This window comes from Vanellus vanellus (assembly GCF_965231255.1).
Source record: "Vanellus vanellus genome assembly, chromosome: 1".
Lineage (NCBI taxonomy): Eukaryota > Metazoa > Chordata > Aves > Charadriiformes > Charadriidae > Vanellus > Vanellus vanellus.
The window spans coordinates 196,856,724-196,876,836 of NC_138905.1; the positions used below are offsets into that span (position 1 = coordinate 196,856,724).

Below are 20,113 nucleotides of genomic sequence, written 5' to 3' on the forward strand. Positions count from 1 at the left end.
TATCACAGGGTTTTCCTGGGGCGGCATTGCTAATACCAGTGCACCATGCCAATCCAGAACAGCTGGAAAAAAAGGATGCCTGGAAAGCTGGAAAAGAGCAGTGTCAATGAATTGTGCAATGGAGTCTGTAAGCATGGATCTTTCTGGGTGCTGAATGAAGTGGAGGAGAAATGACACCTCTCAGAGCTTTTGTTTCAGACTGAGCAGCTTTTGGTATTCATCATCGTTTTCAGTTGCTCTGTTTTAACATGTGTCTGTAAACAAAGGACTTACTTAGAAAATACTTTTTTCAAGGGTAGACTGCAAAAGGGTGGAAGACTCGATGAAGCAAAAGTTAACAATATAAACAAGTTAATAAACATTGAGTGGTAGGTCATAAAATTCCTTTCAGATTTATATAAGAAAACAATATACTGTATAAAATCATAAAATAGATGATCATTCTTCCTTTAAAAGCCTCAGCAATTTCTCTTTAATGGCAACATAATATTTGGAAATACTATTTCCTAAATAAACAATGTCATACTGTTTAACTTAAGGAAATGTACTTTGGTAACAGGAGTTTCAGCACTCGTTTTTCTCCCTTCCCTTTCTCTAGGACGGTTGCACTGCCTTCAGTGAGTCAGCTTAGCCTTGGTTGTGATGGAGAAGGAGACAAGCCAACTCGAGAGGGACCACATTCATAACGTATATGAGAAAATTGCTCCTTACTTCAATGATGTATGCTACAAGGCATGGCCAAAGGTGCAGCAGTTCATTTCGGAGCAGGAACCAGGCAGCCTGATTGCTGATATTTGTGAGTGGGGTTCTTTATCCCGTTGCTAATGACAGTTTAAATATGTTCTGTCTATCAAGCAATATTTGTGGCATAAGAATTTGGGATCAAATTTGGGAATCAAAATGGCCAGGGTGACTATCAAATTTGCCTCCTACTTTGCTTCACTCATAGGTATATGAAGAAATTCAACTTTTCCCAGTATCCAGTAGGTCAACTAAACTGAAGCACTAAACTGAAGCTGAATATATTAAGATGTCATTAGTGGATATAATGTTGTGTATTGGTATGATAATTCTGGAATTTGAAATTTTGTTTAGCTCTTAAAACATGTATTGTGTGTGGCCAATTTGAAACAAGTATCATGACACTGTTCTGAGTGCTTTGGGGAACAATGTGTGACAGCTTTTAATTCCTCAAAGGTTTGAGAATGCCTAAGTGGTAGGAGGGAAGCCTCTGCACTGGCTTCAGCCCCTGCACCAGAAGTGGATACGTGCTGGTTGCCTGAATGAGATCTGGGCATTAACTCATCATTTCTACACGTTTAGGCTAGACTTCTGAATAGCTTTTTGGACTTGTAATCCTTTTCAGCAACACATATGTGTAGTCTCCCCACTATAGCATGGGAACTGTTATGAAAGGGAAAAATTGCTGAGTGTTGAGCTAATCACACAAACTTTTTGGGTGTCATTCAAACTTTACCATATACTTTTCCCAGTTCATCACAGTCTAAATGCTGGGAACTATATTCCTACCAGATCTTGGCAGATTTTGCAATGTTTTCAATGTGAACAGAGAAAACAGGTACAAAGAACCAGCACATTGAATTTTTACTGATGTCACAGACTTTGGACTTGATTAATGCTGTAATTTAAGCTCAGTCTTGGCTCCTGGGCTTTGGCCTGTGGAGGCTGCTGGCATGTTCTTGTGGTGTCTGCGGCCAGAGATGAGTTTCGTGTGAAACACAATTGCCAAGAGTGGTGCCACAGCACCTGGAGAGGAGTCTACTTCCAGGGCTCTCCACTGCCCCTCCATCCCTGGGAAACAGCCTCTGGTGTCAGATTAGAGGAAATGTTTTTAGTAGCTGTTGTTTGGCTTATACCGGAGCCTTTTCCTCCAAAACTGAAAACCAGAAAGAGTCCTGGAGTTCCCTTCCAGTCAGAGCTCCAGGGTAGTCCTCTTTCTGCTCGTTCTCCTTGGAAAATAGAGTCTAATATTAGCCAAATGCTGGCACTGTTTCACAGCACCTCGTCTCAGCTGGTGCTGAGGTCAGGCATGGGAAGGACTGAGAGTGCTCCAGCTTTTTCTCTGGATATCTTTCTTTCATTCCCTGGAGATGGGATCAGCAGTTAATATTAGACAAGCAGTTAGAAGTAGACTTCTATCTCCAGCTCAGTGATGATTCATCTCCCATTCAAATAGCAAAACCGACTGATGGGGCTGGGAGGGTCCTTACTGAACATAGGGTTTCAGAACATGTACTATGGGATGGCTGTAACCTAAATATAGGGACTTAAATATTTAAAAGACTCAAAAATATTTTTTTTAAAATGAATTAGAGATAAAATCTGGGCTCTGACCTAAGTTTAGTGTTTGATGCAAGCGGAGCCATAAACAGGATACACACTAAGGTCTGCACAAGGTACAGGGTATTATGTTAGCCCAATGCATTTACCTCCCTGATTTTAATTTGAACTGTGATTTTTATGATGCGAGAAGGCAAGTTTTTAAAATCAATAATCTACTTTAAAATGCACTTTGCGTTAAGATCCAGATAATTCTGCAAACAAATTATCAAAAATTTAGATAAGATCCGTTTTACTGCTAACATTAAAATCGTTCTTATCTAAAGATGTCTGCCTTTATTTAAACACCAGAAGTATTTCAATTTGGGAAGATGTAAATTTCCGTCCGTGTCGAAGGCTCCATTATGAAAAGGAAACTGCATGGAGATACCAGAAAAAGAAACTCCACTGTTGTCATGGTGACAGCAATTAGCAGCAGTTAAAACAGCAAACAATGGATTTAATGGTTTGGTCTAATAGTGACTTAATTACTTAGCAGTCTAGTTTGTCTATCAGCATTTCAATACACAGGAATAATTCAGTTCTGTGCTCCCACTACATGATGCTTTCACTTAGCATTTTGAGTCTATTACAAGTAGAATTGCAGTAACATCATTACCATAAATATTTTTGATTCTGTATGCGGTGGGAAAGTCAAGGTAAATGCTCTCTAGCAATCCTACTTGAACACCTCCTGTCACGCAGCAGCGAGCCCGCTAGACAGAAAGGAGCAGTCTGTGCTCATTGTGCTGTGATGGTAAAAAATAACCTGAATTCCTCTGCAATTGTATCATCTCCTTTAAAATGGGTGGAGAATTTCAAGCTATTAGGCCAGTCGAGGTTGTACATCATGGCTTATGTCAGGAATACATTTTCTTTTGTACAGACACCAAATGTCCGCCTTTCTCTCCCCTCCTCATTATTTCTTCAGGCTACAGAAATGACAAATAACTTCACATCAATTCTCAAGTCTATAAACTGGGTTGCGACTACTGTCTCCCATTGGTGGAATCAGCACAAAATTAAGGCCATAAAGTAATGGTATGTCACAGCCTGTGTCTGCATTATCAAAGTGAGTGCGTTGATGCTGTCCTGTCCATTGTTGGTAAGTTCTGCGCGCTGCCAGTGTCTATAGGTCAGACCTATAAAGGGTCTAAAGAATTTAGTCCCTTCTAGGCTTGGGGTTTTTTTCAGTGACCAACAGAATACTTTGGGTTTTGTAGATGAGGTAAATCTATATTAACACAAGAAATGTATATTATTATATATATGTGTGTATATATAATAAGCACACATATATACACACATATGGTTTATGTGTATATTAATACAATATATATTATTGTACATATATATGCACACCTATTGTATATATGTATATTATTATATATAAACTCAGTGAAAAACTGCAAAATGGGTAAGTCACACAGATGACACTGTCCCACAAGATATCCTGGTCTCTAAATTGAAGAGATATGGATTCGACAAATGGACCACTCGGTGGATAAAGAACTGGCTGGATGGTCACACTCAAAGAGTTGCAGTCAACGGCTTGATGTCCAAGTGGAAAGCAGTGACGAGTGGTGTTCCTCAGGGGTCGGTACTGGGACCTATACTGTTCAACATCTTTGTCAGCGACATGGACAGTGGGGTCGAGTGCACCCTCAGCAAGTTTGCCAATGATACCAAGCTGTTTGGCGAGGTATACACACTGGAGGGGAGGGATGGCATCCAGAGGGACCTGGACAGGCTGGAGAGGTGGGCCCAAGCCAACGTCATGCCGTTCAACAAGGCCAAGTGCAAGGTCTTACATCTGGGTCAGGGCAATCCCAAGCACAAATACAGGCTCAGCGGGTAATGGCTCGAGAGCAGCCCTGAGGAGAATGACCTGGGTGTGCTGATTGACGAGAAGCTCAGCATGAGCCAGCAATGTCCGATCACAGCCCAGAAGGCCAACGGTATCCTGGGCTGCATCAGAAGTGTGGCCAGTAGGTCAAAGGAGGTGATTCTGTCGCTCTACTCCACTCTCGTGAGAACCCACCTGGAGTACTGCATCCAGCTCTGGAGTCCCCAACATAAGAAGGACATGGACCTGCTGGAGCGGGTCCAGAGGAGGGCCACGAGGATGATCCGAGGGCTGGAGCACCTCTCCTATGAGGAGAGACTGAAAGAGTTGGGGCTGTTCAGCCTGGAGGAGAGAAGGCTCCAGGGAGATCTTATTGCGCCCTTTCCGTACCTAAAGGGTGCCTACAGGAGAGCTGGGGAAGGACTTTTTACTAGGGCATATAGTGATAGGACGAGGGGGGAATGGCTTTAAACTGGAAGAGGGCAGGTTCAGATTGAACATTAGGAGGAAGTTTTTCACTTTGAGGGTGGTAGAGCGTGGTAAGGCACTGGAACAGGTTTCCTAGAGAGGTTGTTGAGGCCCCATCCCTGGAGGTGTTCAAGGCCAGGCTGGACGTGGCCTTGGGCAACCTGGTCTAGTGAGAGGTGTCCCTGCCTATGGCAGGGGGGTTGGAACTCGATGATCTTCAAGGTCCTTTCCAACCTAAACCATTCCGTGGTTTATGATTGGTTCTATGATTCTGTGTGAGCTGTTTTATTTTGGTCCAGGCACAACTAAAGTACAATGTGCAAAACAGGAAAGGAAAGTCTTATTTTTGCCTTATTACATGACAGATATTTGAAATGTTGGCTCTATCAGGAGGAAAATGCAACAAACCTTGCTTAGGAACACTGAGCATATTCAAAGCTCGGTATTAAATCCTTCTGTGCCTTTCCAAATGCTGTTCTTTACTCCCATGCTCCATGGTTTGTTGGCCAACACAGTAATTTTTTGGTTGATGAGGATGACCATGACACCGATCCGGCTGGAAAGTAACCAGCAAAAAGAAAGGTTGTTTTTATCCAAATGAGCTTCACAAAGAGAGACCTGTTTCAGCAAGAGCAGGGGATAATGCAGAGAAAGAACAAGGAGCTGATGACAAAGCAAGCAGAAGTGCTTGGTTCAGTGGCACTGCTGCCTTAAAATGTTCATCAAATAACCTCAGATTTCATTTCTTGTAAGATTTTTCCTTTTTGTTTAGTTGCCCTTTTCAGTGTAACAACGATGGAGGAACTGCCTGTCTTTGACACTTTTAAAGCAGACATTCAATGGTAGCTTTAGCCTTTACTTTTTTCTCTTTTAAGTTTTCCATGTTCTTTTGTTTTGGGAGCCTTGAAATTACTCAACCACTTTTTAAAAGTTAGGTATTAAGTTTGTACTGATTAAAAGTTGGACAATACTGCAAATAAAACAAATCACAGTGCTCAGCAAAGTTGATTTTCCTTTTCTCAACCAAAGGGGTATGAAGGGCTCTAAGTCTTGTTAAATCAAAGTGAAATGTTAATATCTCATATCTCTTTAAGTCAGTGAGTAGCCTTACACAGCATCTTCTCCACGTCTTTGTGACCTTTCTTTAAGCCCTGAAGGACTTTACTTTTCAAGTCAGGGGCCATGCCGTATAAATTGTCATTTGATGGAAATCTGAGATTGCATTACTGTCACTGGTACATCATTGTACGGGGCTGTGGACCATGCTCAGCTACACTGTCTGAAAATCTTTCAGTCATGATTTAAGAAACATGACCAATAGCTACCAGTCCTTGTTATTGGGTTTCTACATCCTTTGCCCATATGGGGTAACAACTATCGTGTGCCCAAAGGCGATTTGGCATTCTCTGGAAATCCAGGGTAAGGAAGTGAAGGACAGGCCGGATTTGTTGAAAAGGTTATGTAGCAATGTTCAGAAGTTGTCTGACTCAAAGGAGTGGGTGCCCCAGGACTACTTCTGTAGAACAGTCAATAGAAAAGCAGAGTAGCTGGGCTGGGGTTGCTGCTGGAGATGCAGAACTACAGATCTTCTACAGACCTTCCCATCCACAGCAAGCTTAAAGCCCTGTTTGCACAACTGCTGTGTGGGAAGTTAGAATCAGTGAGGAATCCAGAAGGACACTGGTGCAACAGGTAGAACTGCATGGTTGTGGACTGTGGCCCTTTCAGCCCTATAATATGGCCACAAATTACAAAGTTATTTCTGTTAGAGCCTTTGCCTTCACAGATCATGCATGAACCATAGTAATGGTTGTGTTTCCTGATTATTGCCGAAAGAAAATGGTTCAGATGCATCATAAAGATTCAAATAATATGTTGATTTATTATATATACTAGTATACAGTATAATACTAGTATAGTACATATATACTATAGTTCAGATAAGCATGTGTTCTGTTCCTCTTCAGGAGATTGTCAAAGGAGGCAAGAAATTTCTGTAGGTGTTCTAAAGCCAGGCCTGTAGTAGGAAATATTGGCAGAAGAGGAGTGTCAAGCCTAACTTGAGGATTTCTCCTTGTACTCAACACCTATTGCGTATGCATATCTAATGAAGGTTTCTTGCCAGTTCCATAAATGGAATAACCTATACTGACAAGAAACAAATCTAGACATGATATATCAGCAAAAGTTTAGCACGTGCTGCTTTCAAATGCTTAACTTTCTGTTGAAGGAGACAAATTTGCCCTGTGAGTATGCAAATCATTCCACAATGTTTTCACTGCCTTGAGAAAGAAATCATACTCACTTTCCCAGTGTATTCATAGCATAATTTTATTTGAGATTTAATATCACCAAACAACAGAAATCATCCCCTTTGACATATACAGATGGCTTTGTTATTGTTAGCATGATGAAGCCATTCCTGTGTTATTGAAATAAGTAGGATTTCTGCCACTTGCAGTAATGAAAAGAGGAGTAGTATTCGCGTTTCTACTTTGGCTAAGGAATTGTTCCGAATCAGAATGCAGGACTGATTTTTTAGCATGGATTTACCTCTGTCAAAGGGGCTTTCTCCTTTATGTGGAAAAGTCATGTTCTGTATTAATAAAATCTTGTATATGCTGAGCTCTTGGACTCTGCGATGGGCAAGGGATAAGAAGCTTTTTCTATTAATTTAGATAAGCAATTTCTTTCCTCCAAATGCAAGGGTGAAGACATCACATTTTCTTCTCCTGTTAGGACTCAGATACTCAAGTCGGTTATTTTATATTACTGAAATATCTGATCAGACTCTTCATCCCAGTGGGAAAAAAAGGGTTCCCAGAGTAAAGAGCATCAAATGTCTTTCCTTGGTGTTAATACTAATACGTGAAAATTAACTTTGCTTTAATCTGTGATCTTTTCGTCATGTGGTAATTTAAGAGAGAAAGTGAGGGGGAACCTAAGGGACATAAACCTGTCTAGTCCTCTAATTTACACTGTCTGAGAAAATGGTCTGCGTAATTGCAAATAATATAATTCTTGAAGTTTACAAGGCGGAAGAGTCTCCTAGGGAAAAAAAGAAGTCCAAATAAAAGGTCCAGAAGAGTTTCCTTACTATATAATGTTCTGTCTTTATGGTAAAATTCAATGAGACACTGAGCAAGAAGAAACCAAGTGTTAGTATCAGATCATATCAGTGTAGTTATAATGCACTGTTGTGCCAAGTAATATGGACACAACATTGTAATGCCATCATGACATAGTTTCTTTACCCCATAAAGAGACCTCATATTTCTGTCGAACCTTGGTTAGTTCTGCAAAACACTGAGTTTTGTCAGATAAATAGGTATATCATCACCGTCTGCCAGTTCTCCTAAATTCTCTTTTTCCTAAAGATCAATCTGGATTACCTTCTAACAGTTTTTTAACTTTTTCCAACAAAAAGGCACTGTGGTCAGAAAATTATATTCCCTAAAAGAAGCAATATCAAAGGCACAACAAGCAACCTGTCCCAGTGGAAAGCAGAGTATAACAAGGTCTGGTATGACAGAATCAGGAACTCTTTTAATGTCATAGAAATTGAAAATAAATCATAAAAAAAACATGACTATCAATAATTATAAGGGATGGCGTGAAGAACCAGAGTCAGGATGACTACAGCATAACGTGAATTAGAACTAAGATAAGGTTTTACAAGTGCACACAAAGCAAGAGGAAAGCAAAAAGGAAGAAGAAAAGCAAACAACAAATCACAGGAGAAACTGCATTTTTCTTTGGTTAACAGTAGTCATCTATAAGTTAGTAGAGTTTTAACCAGAGGACAGGGGTTTAGACTATAAAAATAAAATAATGTCTTAAAGAATATTTAGATAAATTAATTTACACAAATTGTTAGGAAATCATGAAATTAATCTTAAACTACTGTGAACTAGCAGATTATCTTTAAGATCTCCAGCAAGTGAAGCAAAGCAAACATCATATGTATTTCCAAAAGAGAGAGAAAGGCCAGCAAGAGGGAGCTAGCCTAACTTAGATTTATGCAAGTATACTAGAATAAATAATTTAAATAATCTAATTTAAATAGAATAAATTATTTAAACCTACAGAATACTAATGTAATGGGAAGCAGTCGACATGTCTTTGTCAGGAGCAAGCCAATCTGCTTTCCGGCTTTGACAGGGTAATCATCCCAATAGACAGCATAGCAGGAGAAGACATGATATATCTTGACTTTGATGTCATTGTTGCAAGTAAACTAAGTAAATAGAGCTAAGAATATGAAAAAAAAACATTCTCAAAATGAATCGGTCATTCACTGTCCAGTCAGAACACATTTCAAATGGGATGCTCTTGGGACCCACCCTACATCTGTTTCTATGCAAATTTTTAATTAATATCTTTGATAGGAGGCTAGAGAGCATAATGAACAATTTGTGAAGGGCTCCTGTGTAGGAAAAGTTGGAATTATTTTGGAAGATGGGATTTGACATCCAAATAATGGAGTGTTGTCTGAAATCAATAAGAAGAGATAAAGAAACCATCAAGAGGGATGGTTGGGAAGAAAACATTCCATGAACAAAGGGAGAAATAATGGCCAGGCAAGATGGACCACAAGCCAAATGTGTGCGAGTAGTGTCATGCTGTTACAAAACCAGGCAAATACCTGTCTGGGGTATGGTGACAGCAGTTTCATGGAAGGCAGAAGAATGAGCCACCCTCCTGCACTTGGTACTTTTGAGATCCTGTGTGGAATATCATATCTGCTTTTGGGAACCATGCCTTACAAAGTTTGCAGTCAATATGGAGACATTTAAAACAACTGATGTTTGGAAAATCTGAATTATTAGAGGAAGCTGAAGGAATTGGGTTTGGCTAGTCAACAAAGTAAAAAAATAAGACTGAAGGAAACATAATAGTCTTCAAACACATAAATGATTTTTAGAGAAAGCTGATCTTTGTTTGACATGGGAAGAAAAAAATAATCATCTTACCCTGCAGCAAAGGTTATTTACCTCAGATATTAAAAAGCTTTTCAGAGGTTAGACCAGTTTGAGTCACATTGGAGGCAAGTGTTTAATTCTATCTTGGAGCTGGAAAATGAACGACCTCTATTTTTCTACATCTATTTTAATGGCCACCTGGCATTTTTGAGAAAAATCCATTGACTCTGCTATAACCAGTTGCTACCTAGTGTTAATACAGCTCTTCTCACAGTGGTGAACCCTCCTCCCTGATGGCGGTCAGAGGTGCAAAGTGCTAACAAAGTCTCAATATTGCAAGAGGTCTTGGAGTCAGAGGAGAAATGCTACCCATAGTGGGATTTTCTGATTTTGAGAAGGCCACGCACAGAGGACCTCTGCTTCTTCCGAGACACCCGCAAGCCCCGAGTTCAGCTTTGGTCTCACCACTGTTAGTCCCTTATTTAAAGCAAATAATACAGTTATTTCTAAGACAGTAATCACAAATTCTTAGAGGTTGAGCCTGTGGTTAACACCTGCAGGCTTTATCTGTTGTTCACACAGTTGCTCTCACTGGTCTTGCCCGCAGTGAGAAGCTTGATTTCTATCTCAATTAAGCCAGAAGCTTTGTGTTCCTTGCATTCATATTTTCATGCAAGTTACAACTGATTTATCAAAAATATCTTATGTTTATTTTCAGTGGATGATACATAGGTATCTCAGGATGGGGTCAGGTCAGAAAACTTGATGTTTTCTTTCTTATTTCTTAGAAAAACATGCATCACCACAGAATGAGCTCTGCACCTTATGGTACTCTCTATTGCTCCAAGTTACTGGAGTGCAGAAGTGGTGCAAAACTCCAAACGTACCATTATATTTAGTTTGGTTTTCACAGTAGTAGCCAGCATCCTGCTCAGCATTTTTAAATGTAATCATTTCTTTTAGACCAACCACAATCGGCTATCTGCAGTCTTATCACTGTCGTCATGTTGACAGTATATCTGTTTTAAATCTCACCCACATGTTCTTAACAACATGTTACCTGCTTGCAAGGTCTTGACCAGCTGTTGGGTGTCATTAAAAGAGGTGACAGCTTCTCACCGGCTGCACAACTTGCTCTTGTACGGCTGTTGTCCTCTGCTCTCTCGGGGCGCAGAGCAACGTGGCTGTGGTTTTGGAAGGAGGGATAGCTGAGCAGCTGCCACGTGATGGTTTTGACAGGTTTGTGCTGTCACCCAACAGCAGGCTCCCGAGCATGGGGGTTTCACTCTGTACTACTAAAAGCTTATTCTGCTGAGTAAGACATTGAGACCCAAAATAGATCCAGAATGGCGTTCAGGCACCTGAGCTGGATGCGCCTTCAAACCTTTTTCACTAATAAAGATCCCTAGTGCCAAAGACTCTTTTGGGGTTGGTGTCTAACAGAGCATTGCAGAGATTTTGCTTTTTTTCTCTTTCCAGTGCAGCTGAGTCCTCAGGGCACTCACCCAGAAAGTGGGAGAGTTCCATTCATCTCTTTCCTCTGCCGGTGGGGGGTTCAAACCCACCTTTCCAACACCTGGGGACATGCCCCAGTCCTCAAACACCCCTCTGTGCTGGGTGGAGAAAACCACGACTGTACCTTGGAACCTGCAGCCAAAAAGCTGGAGGGAGGTGGAAGAGGAGCTTAATCCTGTAGCCCAGCACGTAGGAGCACACCCAGGAGGGAAGGACAGACGGCAGCTGCCTGCATTGTTTCCTCTGTATGCAGTGACTAATATAAAGTGTACGAGCAAGATTAAATGATCTTCGAGAGCAGACGGAGCCGGTTCTGAGAACCCACCGGGTGAACACCAGAGGTTCTGCAGCTGGTGAGACTGGGGCAGCAGCTGCAGGCAGAGCCCTCTTGCTCAGGGTGGGAAGAGGGGAGGATTAATTCAGGCTCGGAGCACGCGCTCAAGGATGGCATGAAGCAAAGGAGGGGAACAGCTTGAAGAGAGCTGATCCACCTGACCTTATTTTATTACCCTCTTTTGCCGGTTTTAGCTATAGGTGTCCCCACTACTATGCTGCTGTGACAAGCATTTCAGAATTATCTTTACTATAAACACAGAAGTAATCCCACTGAAACCAGTATAGCTTCTCAAAAGCTTAAAATTAAGCATATAATTATATTCCTGAATCAAGGCTTTAATAAGTTAATTAAATTTCATAATTATAATGATTTTTATAAAGGCAGCATTCTCATTTGCTAATGCTAACTGCAAATGTGGAAAAATTAAAGAAGGAACAAATTTTCCAACCTAAGTAATTAGCGAGTTACGTTTTAAATAGGAAAAACTTCTTAATGGAAACACTATTTGAAGTTTACTCAGTAATTCTTTTAAATAATTCTTTGGTATATTAGTATTTTTCCTCCCCTTTTTATTTTTGATACCACCATAATGAAGAGCATAAAATAATATTTAACTTAGAATCATGCCTTCTATATATGTTCCATTTGTTCCTATTATTAGAGCTGACAGAGATAAAGTGACATCTGAAGTGTATACACTATATATACAAAAGAGTCTCCGAGATAAAGATTCTGTGATCCTTAAATACTTTCCAAATGTCTCTGAAGGGATTTAATCTCAGTAAAGAAATTTGACAGAGAAAAGCAATTTCTGATTACACAGATTTCTTTTTGTCATTTAACAGGGTTTAAATTGAATCACTGACCTAAAATATTCATTTTGAAAATGACTTCTAGAAAAAAAAATTCAAAGTTGTTGATGCTTTCAGTTTTGTTCTCTGAAGACAGCTGAATGACACCAAAATGTATCTTGCATTGTCTTCTTGTTCTAAATAATCCCTTTTAGTAGGATTAGTCACAGTATTAAATTAAGAGAAGGAGCAATTAATTATATTCTTATGAAATGAAGAAGAGAAGAATCTTTGAAATGTTCTCCTTCCCTCCTCACCCCCTCCCTTTGAAATCTAAAATTGCATTATGTATTTTGCAGTTACTGAAAACCTTTCCGTCTCCCATTTAAACAAAAGTGGTGGGAATGAGCAGTACATGGCACAAAATTAATTTGGATTGACTTCCAGTAAATGCTAGGGGAAAGTATGGCCAAAATGAAAAGGAACACTTGATTTATAACAACTGTTAATCCATGCAGCAGGGCCTTGCTGCTGCAAAGAGCTGTCAGGGATTTTGGACAAGCATCTGTGCTCACCCCAAACAGATATTTTTGTGCTTAGATTTCCTTTTTGCAATGGTTTGTTTGGATGTTTGAAAAATTGAATGTGTTCTCATCACCATGGCATGGTGTCGGTTAGTATGATAATGATACAATATTCATTAAAGCCCCTTTTGTAGTGAACCTACGGGGTTTTTTCTAGCTTTTGTTACACGGGTTGCATAACAGCCAAAAAGCTCTGAATATTCTTCTGTGGAAAAAAAGCATGAGGATAAACTTCTGGAAGGAACGATGGTGGGTAGACAGCTACAGAGAAGAGCAGTGTAATAATAAGGATGTATAGGTAACTCTCTGATAAACTCAGGGAAAATGACCGCAGATTATGAAGAGAGATTGCGAGGGCTGTGAGGGCAGAAAACACAATATTGAGAAACTGCAATTATCCATATGTAGGTTGTGTAAATGGTACACAGGGGCACGAAGCCTCTTGGAAAGATTAATCTGAGAACCCACAAAAGGGAAAGAACTCTTATTAGTCTGAAATGGTGCGTGAGGCCCACATCAATAAGTAATTGTGCAAGAACCACATTGTCTCACTGGCTGTAATGCGACCGTAATCGAACCTCCTGCTAGGAACAAAAATGCTGTAAAAAACGCTGCATAAAAGTTTACTGCCAGAAAGGAAGAAACTCTTAAGGAAAATGGAAAGGGAAAGCCAGAAGGGTAAAACGCTGGCAGACGAGTGTGGAAAGTGCTGGAAGACTCAATCTTGAATGCTTAGTGCAGCTGCATGGCACCTGTAAAAAGGTGGCTATTCAACAAATTCCTATGTAATTTATAATTACAAATGAAACGAATAGGCTAGTGATAAAGATTGCTGGTGACATAGAGTTATTCAGTTTTGCAAAGAGTCGCAAAAAAATTCTCATATGAAACTAATGACTGGGTGCAAAATTGCAGAAAATTACTTGTGGATAAATGCTAGGTAATGTGCACAGAAAAAAATAACGAAGTGTACAGGCACAGCGGTACCCTCTATTCTTGTTCAGGAAAGAGATACTGAAGTCATTATCAGACTCATTTTCATTGTCCTGAGAAATATTAGCTAAGCATTCAAACCTGGTCGAAAAAGTATTCAAATATTGAAAACGAAAATGAAAATCCAGAAGAATGGTAGAAGATAAATACCTCGTGCATCCATATCTTGAATACTGCATGTAATTCAGGTTTTCTTCATCTCTGGAAGGATATAGATGAGGACCTTATATATAAGGTCCTTATAATAATCAAAGGTACAAATTGTTTATGTATAAGGATAGATTAATGGACTAGGGTTTTTCAACTAAGAAAAAAGAGTATCATCATAAAAGTATCATGAAAGAAGTGTATACATCATACTGTTCCTGAGGGAGAAGGGGGTAGCATCCTGGAACCCACAAATGATACTGAATTAGTGAACAGGGGAAAAAAATCTGTGGTTTCTTACAACAGGAGAACCACAGGGAAAGATTTAAAACAGAAGGAACCACTTTTCCAAAAAATTTATAATTAAATTTCAGATTCCTTTGACATGTAAATGTGTGTAACCAGAAGTACAAGTGAGTCCAAGAAAGTATCCACGGAGGACAGATTCATCACTGGCTATTAGATACAAGCTCTGGCCTGTGGCTGAGGATGCTTTTAGGCTGCTGACCGCAGGAGGTGAGGGGAGAGAGCATCACTGTTCTTCCCTTCTCTGTTTCCTGAACATCTGGTGCTGACTGCTGCCACAGCCCTGCACTGGAGGGATGTTTGCTCTGACCCAGGATGAGTTTCCTGTGCCCTGATACTGGTTTCACCACCTGCAAGCTTCTATATTCATTCTAATTTAGGACAAATCTAATTTTCATTTAAAGTACCAGTCATTATAAGAAATGCACTTTCAAGCATCTGGACCCTTGTTTTATAGCATTTGGATGGTGGGAAATCACCTTAAAATGTGTTGAACAGCTGGTGAAAGATTGTTCTAGGGGTGTAGCACTGAAAGACTCCGGGGAAACCTTATTGTGGTCTTTCAACGCTTAAAGGGATCTTGTAAGAAAGACGGAGAGGGACTTTTTACTAGGGCACATAGTGACAGGGGCAACGTTTTTAAAACAAAAGAAGGTAGATTTAGATTCGATATTAGGAAGAAATTTTTTACTCTGAGGGTGGTGAGGCACTGGAACAAGCTGCCCAGAGAAGTTGTTGAGGCCCCATCCCTGGAGGTGTTCAAGGCCAGGTTGGATGGGGCATTGACAACCCAATCTAGTGCAGTGCATCCCTGCCCATGGCAGGGGGGTTGGACTACATGGTCTTTGAAGGTCCCTTCCAACCCAGACCATTCTATGATGCTATGAACTATCACCCCGGTGCCATCTAATCATCAGTCTGAGGGGAGTTGCAGAAGAAGCGGATTTGAACCATTTCCTCCGGAGGGGAGGGAAGCAGGCTCATGTTGCTGCTGGGCTGCAATCAGGCCCTCAGTAAGTGTGCCTCACTGCCACCTGACATAAGCCGCTCCATCTCTGAAATGGCACCTTTATTGCACAGCACAGATATTGCTCAGTTTAAACCCAGTTTCAACATAAAAGGAATTCAATGTCAAGGAAAAGAAAGACAACATTTTTCACAAGCCGCCTGCTTCAGGTGAATGTGGCTGCTTGGTGATCTTGGATCCTGACAGGTTTGACTTTGATTAAAAACAAAAGTGCAATAATTTGCGTGATAATCTGTGATTTCAGGATAGTGTGACGTTGTGCCATGCAGATGCTCTGTTTCCTCGAGTTATACATTTTTTAATGGAATACATCACCCATAGCTTTTAAAATTATCTGACAAATTTATCTTGACAACACTGAAGTTTTGCTCAGCGTGAGATTTTATTAGTATGCTGTAATTTCTTAAATGATACTTGATGCTTTTTTAATTAAAAAGGCCATAATGTTTCAATGTCAATGTCTTGACTAGTGCTAGAAGACCTGAGCTTTTGGAATTGATTTCTGTTCATCTCAAACAAGTGAAACCTACAGGCAGAGCAGCTGAATAACTAAATGTTAAAAGACCCTATTTCTTCAAAGCTTGCCTTTTGATCCTCACATTGCCGCCGAGGCTCTGAATGCATCATTCATTGCAGGGAGAGTGTTTTCCTATCTCAGCTGGATTGCATGCTGTTATTTTTTTAATTTTAAATGTCTCTTTTTCAGGGGCAAAATGGATCTGATGGTGAATGGCCACTCTGAAAGACACAGAGAGGCAGCAGATAGAGAATTTCTGCTAGCATTTTCTGTAGTTATATTTCCAGAAAGAATTGAAAGCTTGCACCTTTTTTATTCCCTTGAAAGTTCTGTTATTTTTCTGTGGAAACCACCTCAACATCTTAACCAGAAACTGGCTTATCATTGCAACCTGAATTGGTACGTGTAGAAATATCTGCCCAAACTGGCACGGGCATTTTCACTGAGGAAAATATAAGGTTGGATAAATATCACTAATTCTGTTGCTTTTTGGTTTCAGCATCTTTAATATGTGCCCTTTCCTTTCCAGCACTATTCCAGGATTGTTTCCTATTCTTATATCTCATGTAACATTCATTTGGTGTAGCTGAAACTTCGCTGAAGACCCTCCTGTGCACCAAGACCTGATCAACCTCGACACCTGTTGCGAATTGCTCTAGAGCTGTGCAGTCTTGAGAGCAGGAGCCAACCTGCAGAGCTGCCGTTTGGCAAATTCCTGCCAAATTCTGAGACCAATTGCCCTTTTTGAGGCAAAAATTTTTATTGAAATGAGAGTCAAATTTAAACTCAGCTCTGAGTCACGCAAAGCTGTGCTGCTTGCTTTTCGCTATTGTGACTATGAGGTGTTCTCCATGTCACACGTGTCTGTGGGCTGGTGGGGCTTATGAAGCAAGAATGGGATTATCTAATTTTTTGGTTTTGTGATATATGCTTGTCAATGGCAGAAGTAGACAAATGATGATTGGGAACTGCTGGAGACAGTCCAGTAAAAGGCTACAAAGATGATTAAGGGATTGGAGCATCTTTTTTATGAGGAAAGGCTGAGGGACTTGGGTCTTTGCAGTCTAGAGAAAAGAAGACTGAGGGGGGGATCTTATCAATGCTTATAAATACTTAAAGGGAGGGTGCCAGGGGGATGGGGACAGTCTTTTTTCAGTGGTGCCCAGTGATAGAACAAGAGGTAACATGCACAAACTTCAGCATAGGAAGTTCCACCTAAACATGAGGAGGAATTTCTTTACTTTGAGGGTGGCAGAGCACTGGAACAGGCTGCCCAGGTTGTAGAGTCTCCCACTCTGGAGACATTCAAAACCTGCCTGGATGCTGTCCTGAGCAACCTGCTGTAGGTGACCCTGCTCTGGCAGGGGGGGTGGACTAGACGATCTCCAGATGTCCCTTCCAACCCTGACCATTCTGTGATATTGTGATTCTGTGACTGTGTCTTTCACCCATATGTTCATGATTTAAATCTATCCCAGGCTGATAGCGACTGTTCATTTTTTCTGCTGTGTTACTGACATCTGTCAATAATGGAGGAGAAATGGGCAGGCACTTTTAACCTAGTCCTTTTTTTATTGGGTATCATCAGCAGGATCACTAGCACAGCTGTTGCAAGGACCCTGTATGGCCTTGGTCTTTCAGAAGTGCTTCTTTCCGGCTACAGATGAGAATTAGGTGAGGGTGAAAAAGGGCCAGGTTGCTTTGCCACTGACCAAGTGGCAGCCTTTCATTGAGAAAACAGGACTGTTGTGTTGTTTATTGCCGATCTGAAAGATGTCACTTGATTCAATGTTGCTAAATTCTGCTGTGTTTTTTAAAATAAGTCAGTGTGTTATGAACTCTTTAGAGTTAGAGACAGTACAATGTTAGAGATAGTACAATAACACATAGCACAATGGAAGATAAATGATGTATTCCTGTGGTGCAAACCACTGGCTGCCAGTGTGTCAGAGCCAGTCCTTGTCCTTATACTCTGTATTCATTAGTGCCTCGAGGGATACTTATTCACCTTATCTGTTCTGTTGTAGTGATTCACCATTTTTTAACAACAGAGGCGCATGTGAGCAATAAAAGAGATGGCTCGCATCTTGAGAGTAGGAGGCCAGATAATGATATATGTGTGGGCAATGGAGCAAAAATGGAGCAGTTTTGAAAAGCAAGATGTCTTTGTTCCTTGGAATCCTTCACCTCCTTCTTGTTCCTCGGGTGAGCCTTGCTCACGTGGAGTACAAAAATCAATTCTTCACAAGGACAAAGAGCTGGCTTTGAACCAGCCCTGTCATAAGTTGGATGGGACTTCAGAGGTACACAGGACAGCAAGGAGCTCCTCCTGTGGAGGGGAGAAAAAAGCACCGTGCACCACGTTAGAGAAATCTCTGAGATGGTCTCTGTTCTCAAGATCACTTGACTCGGCATTAGATGTGGGTGATCAGTGGCACCAAGAAGAGCTCATTAGACACTGCAATTACAGTGTTCAGCTGAATGAATTAAACAGAGAAAAAAAAAGCTGAAAAACAAACAGAGAGCATGGCTTTCTGAAACGCGCTTCTGAGTTCTTTCTACATTGCAAACCGAGTTTTGAAAATACAACAGCTTCTGAAATGGCTGTTAAACCTGTGCTGCCCATGTCACACTGCTCGAAGGCTTTCAGAAGTTGCTATTCAGAATTAGGGCAAGCAACTATACAGCTCCCTATGGCTGCAGAGAGTCTTCACGATTGCCACGGAGTGTGTTTACCTGACCTGATTTCACATCAGAAAGAATTAGCTGTCAGACAACAACTGAAAATAGACCATCGCCCAAAAGAAGGAGCTTTCTGCCAACCTCAGAACAAAAGGAGAACAGACTTTTCTCTATGGAAAGCAGTCAACGAGTGCACTCAACAGAGCGGACAGGAGACAGGTCCTGGTAGGGCCTGGCTGAGGTACTACCATGTTTTTAAAGAAGGGGAGCTGGCTGAGCTGACAGAGCATCATATTCCTGAGCTACATATTACTCATGCATACTTTGACCATGCCAATCGGTGCGTGATCGCAGAAAAGACTGAAGTGTGGAAGATCTAGGGGAAATTTCCTTATTGAAATGCACAAAGAATACTTAGGGGCTTTCTTCCTTTTGAAAGCTCTGCGCCTTTGAAAATCTTTCCTGAAGCTTTTTATAGCCCTGGGTTCGTTTTGGGGGAGAGGGGGACGTATGAGGAGGAGACTGCTTTGAAACTCTCAGGTTCTGTGACTTCGTTTTCTTTGATTTTGTTCTTAAAATACATCTCTATTGAAAATTTTTTTTCTAGAGTTATTATTCCAGACTGAGCGCATTTTAGCACGCTGATCCCTTCCCATAAACAGCTGCCAGCTGTGTTTTGTAGCTTGAAAACAGGTAAAATACAGTTGGAAGGCGGTTGCCGGATTATTTTTTATGTGTGCATTAAAAGTCTTTGTTATTCATTTATTATTATATAATCCTTCGTGTCAACTTTTTATTTTTAAATTTATTGTACTCTGCCACTTGATGTAACATAACACGGGAAATAACTGAAAGATGCACTATTTTATTGCAGTTCACTTTGTCAGCCTATATGATACTTCCAGTCATACGATAGACAGTCTTTTATGAGAATTACTAGGGTATAGAGCCCTCGTGGCAGAGGCAGTAACTCATGACACACTGTCATAGTCTAGAGATCTTTTTCATTGCCTTGTAGCAGTCACAGCCAAGAAAGCAAAGAGATATTCACCTCCATATACGCCACTACGTGACCCCTAAAAAATTGGTTTTAAAAGTGAGCTCGACGTGTATGCTAAAGGATACAGCATATATAAATATGATAAATCAGCTGAAGGATTGCTCTTTCTCTCTGTCAGCAAAACTAGGAGGAGTCAGAAGGATTTAATAACTCATTTAAATCTGTGCAGTGAATGAGCATAGGACAGAAAAGTGGTCCAGTGACCACTAGTTAATAGAGAAAATATTTATTAACATCAGCATGAAATACTAATGCTTTTACCTACAGAGTCGCCTTTTGCAAAGAAGATCAGATTCATTACCCAATTTTTATAGATGAAGAAATGGCTGTAAATAAGTTTGTTTAAGGTTGCAATGTAGAGTAAATATTTGAAAGAAAACCAAACAAAAGTCCCAAACAACAGGGCTGCTTTGCTGATGATTATTTTACGTGCTGGGGAGGTCTGTCTGTAATTTTACTTCCTGCCTTTGTTTCTGTGGATTTATGAAGCAGCAAGTCAGAGATCAGACTTGTTTTCTGAGAAATAAGTCCCTGCATGCTCTTTATGTGTCTGTCAGTAGCAGAAGCATATCATGTTT

General features: G+C 40.6%; 1 pseudogene across 1 annotated transcript; it reads left to right on the forward strand.

The window, feature by feature from the left end:
- Window positions 1-642: 642 nt before the first annotated feature.
- Window positions 643-18,855, forward strand: LOC309685953 (putative tRNA methyltransferase 9B; annotated as a pseudogene). Its single transcript has 3 exons — window positions 643-800; window positions 3,279-3,445; window positions 17,821-18,855. The product of its transcript is annotated as a putative tRNA methyltransferase 9B (transcript).
- Window positions 18,856-20,113: the final 1,258 nt, after the last annotated feature.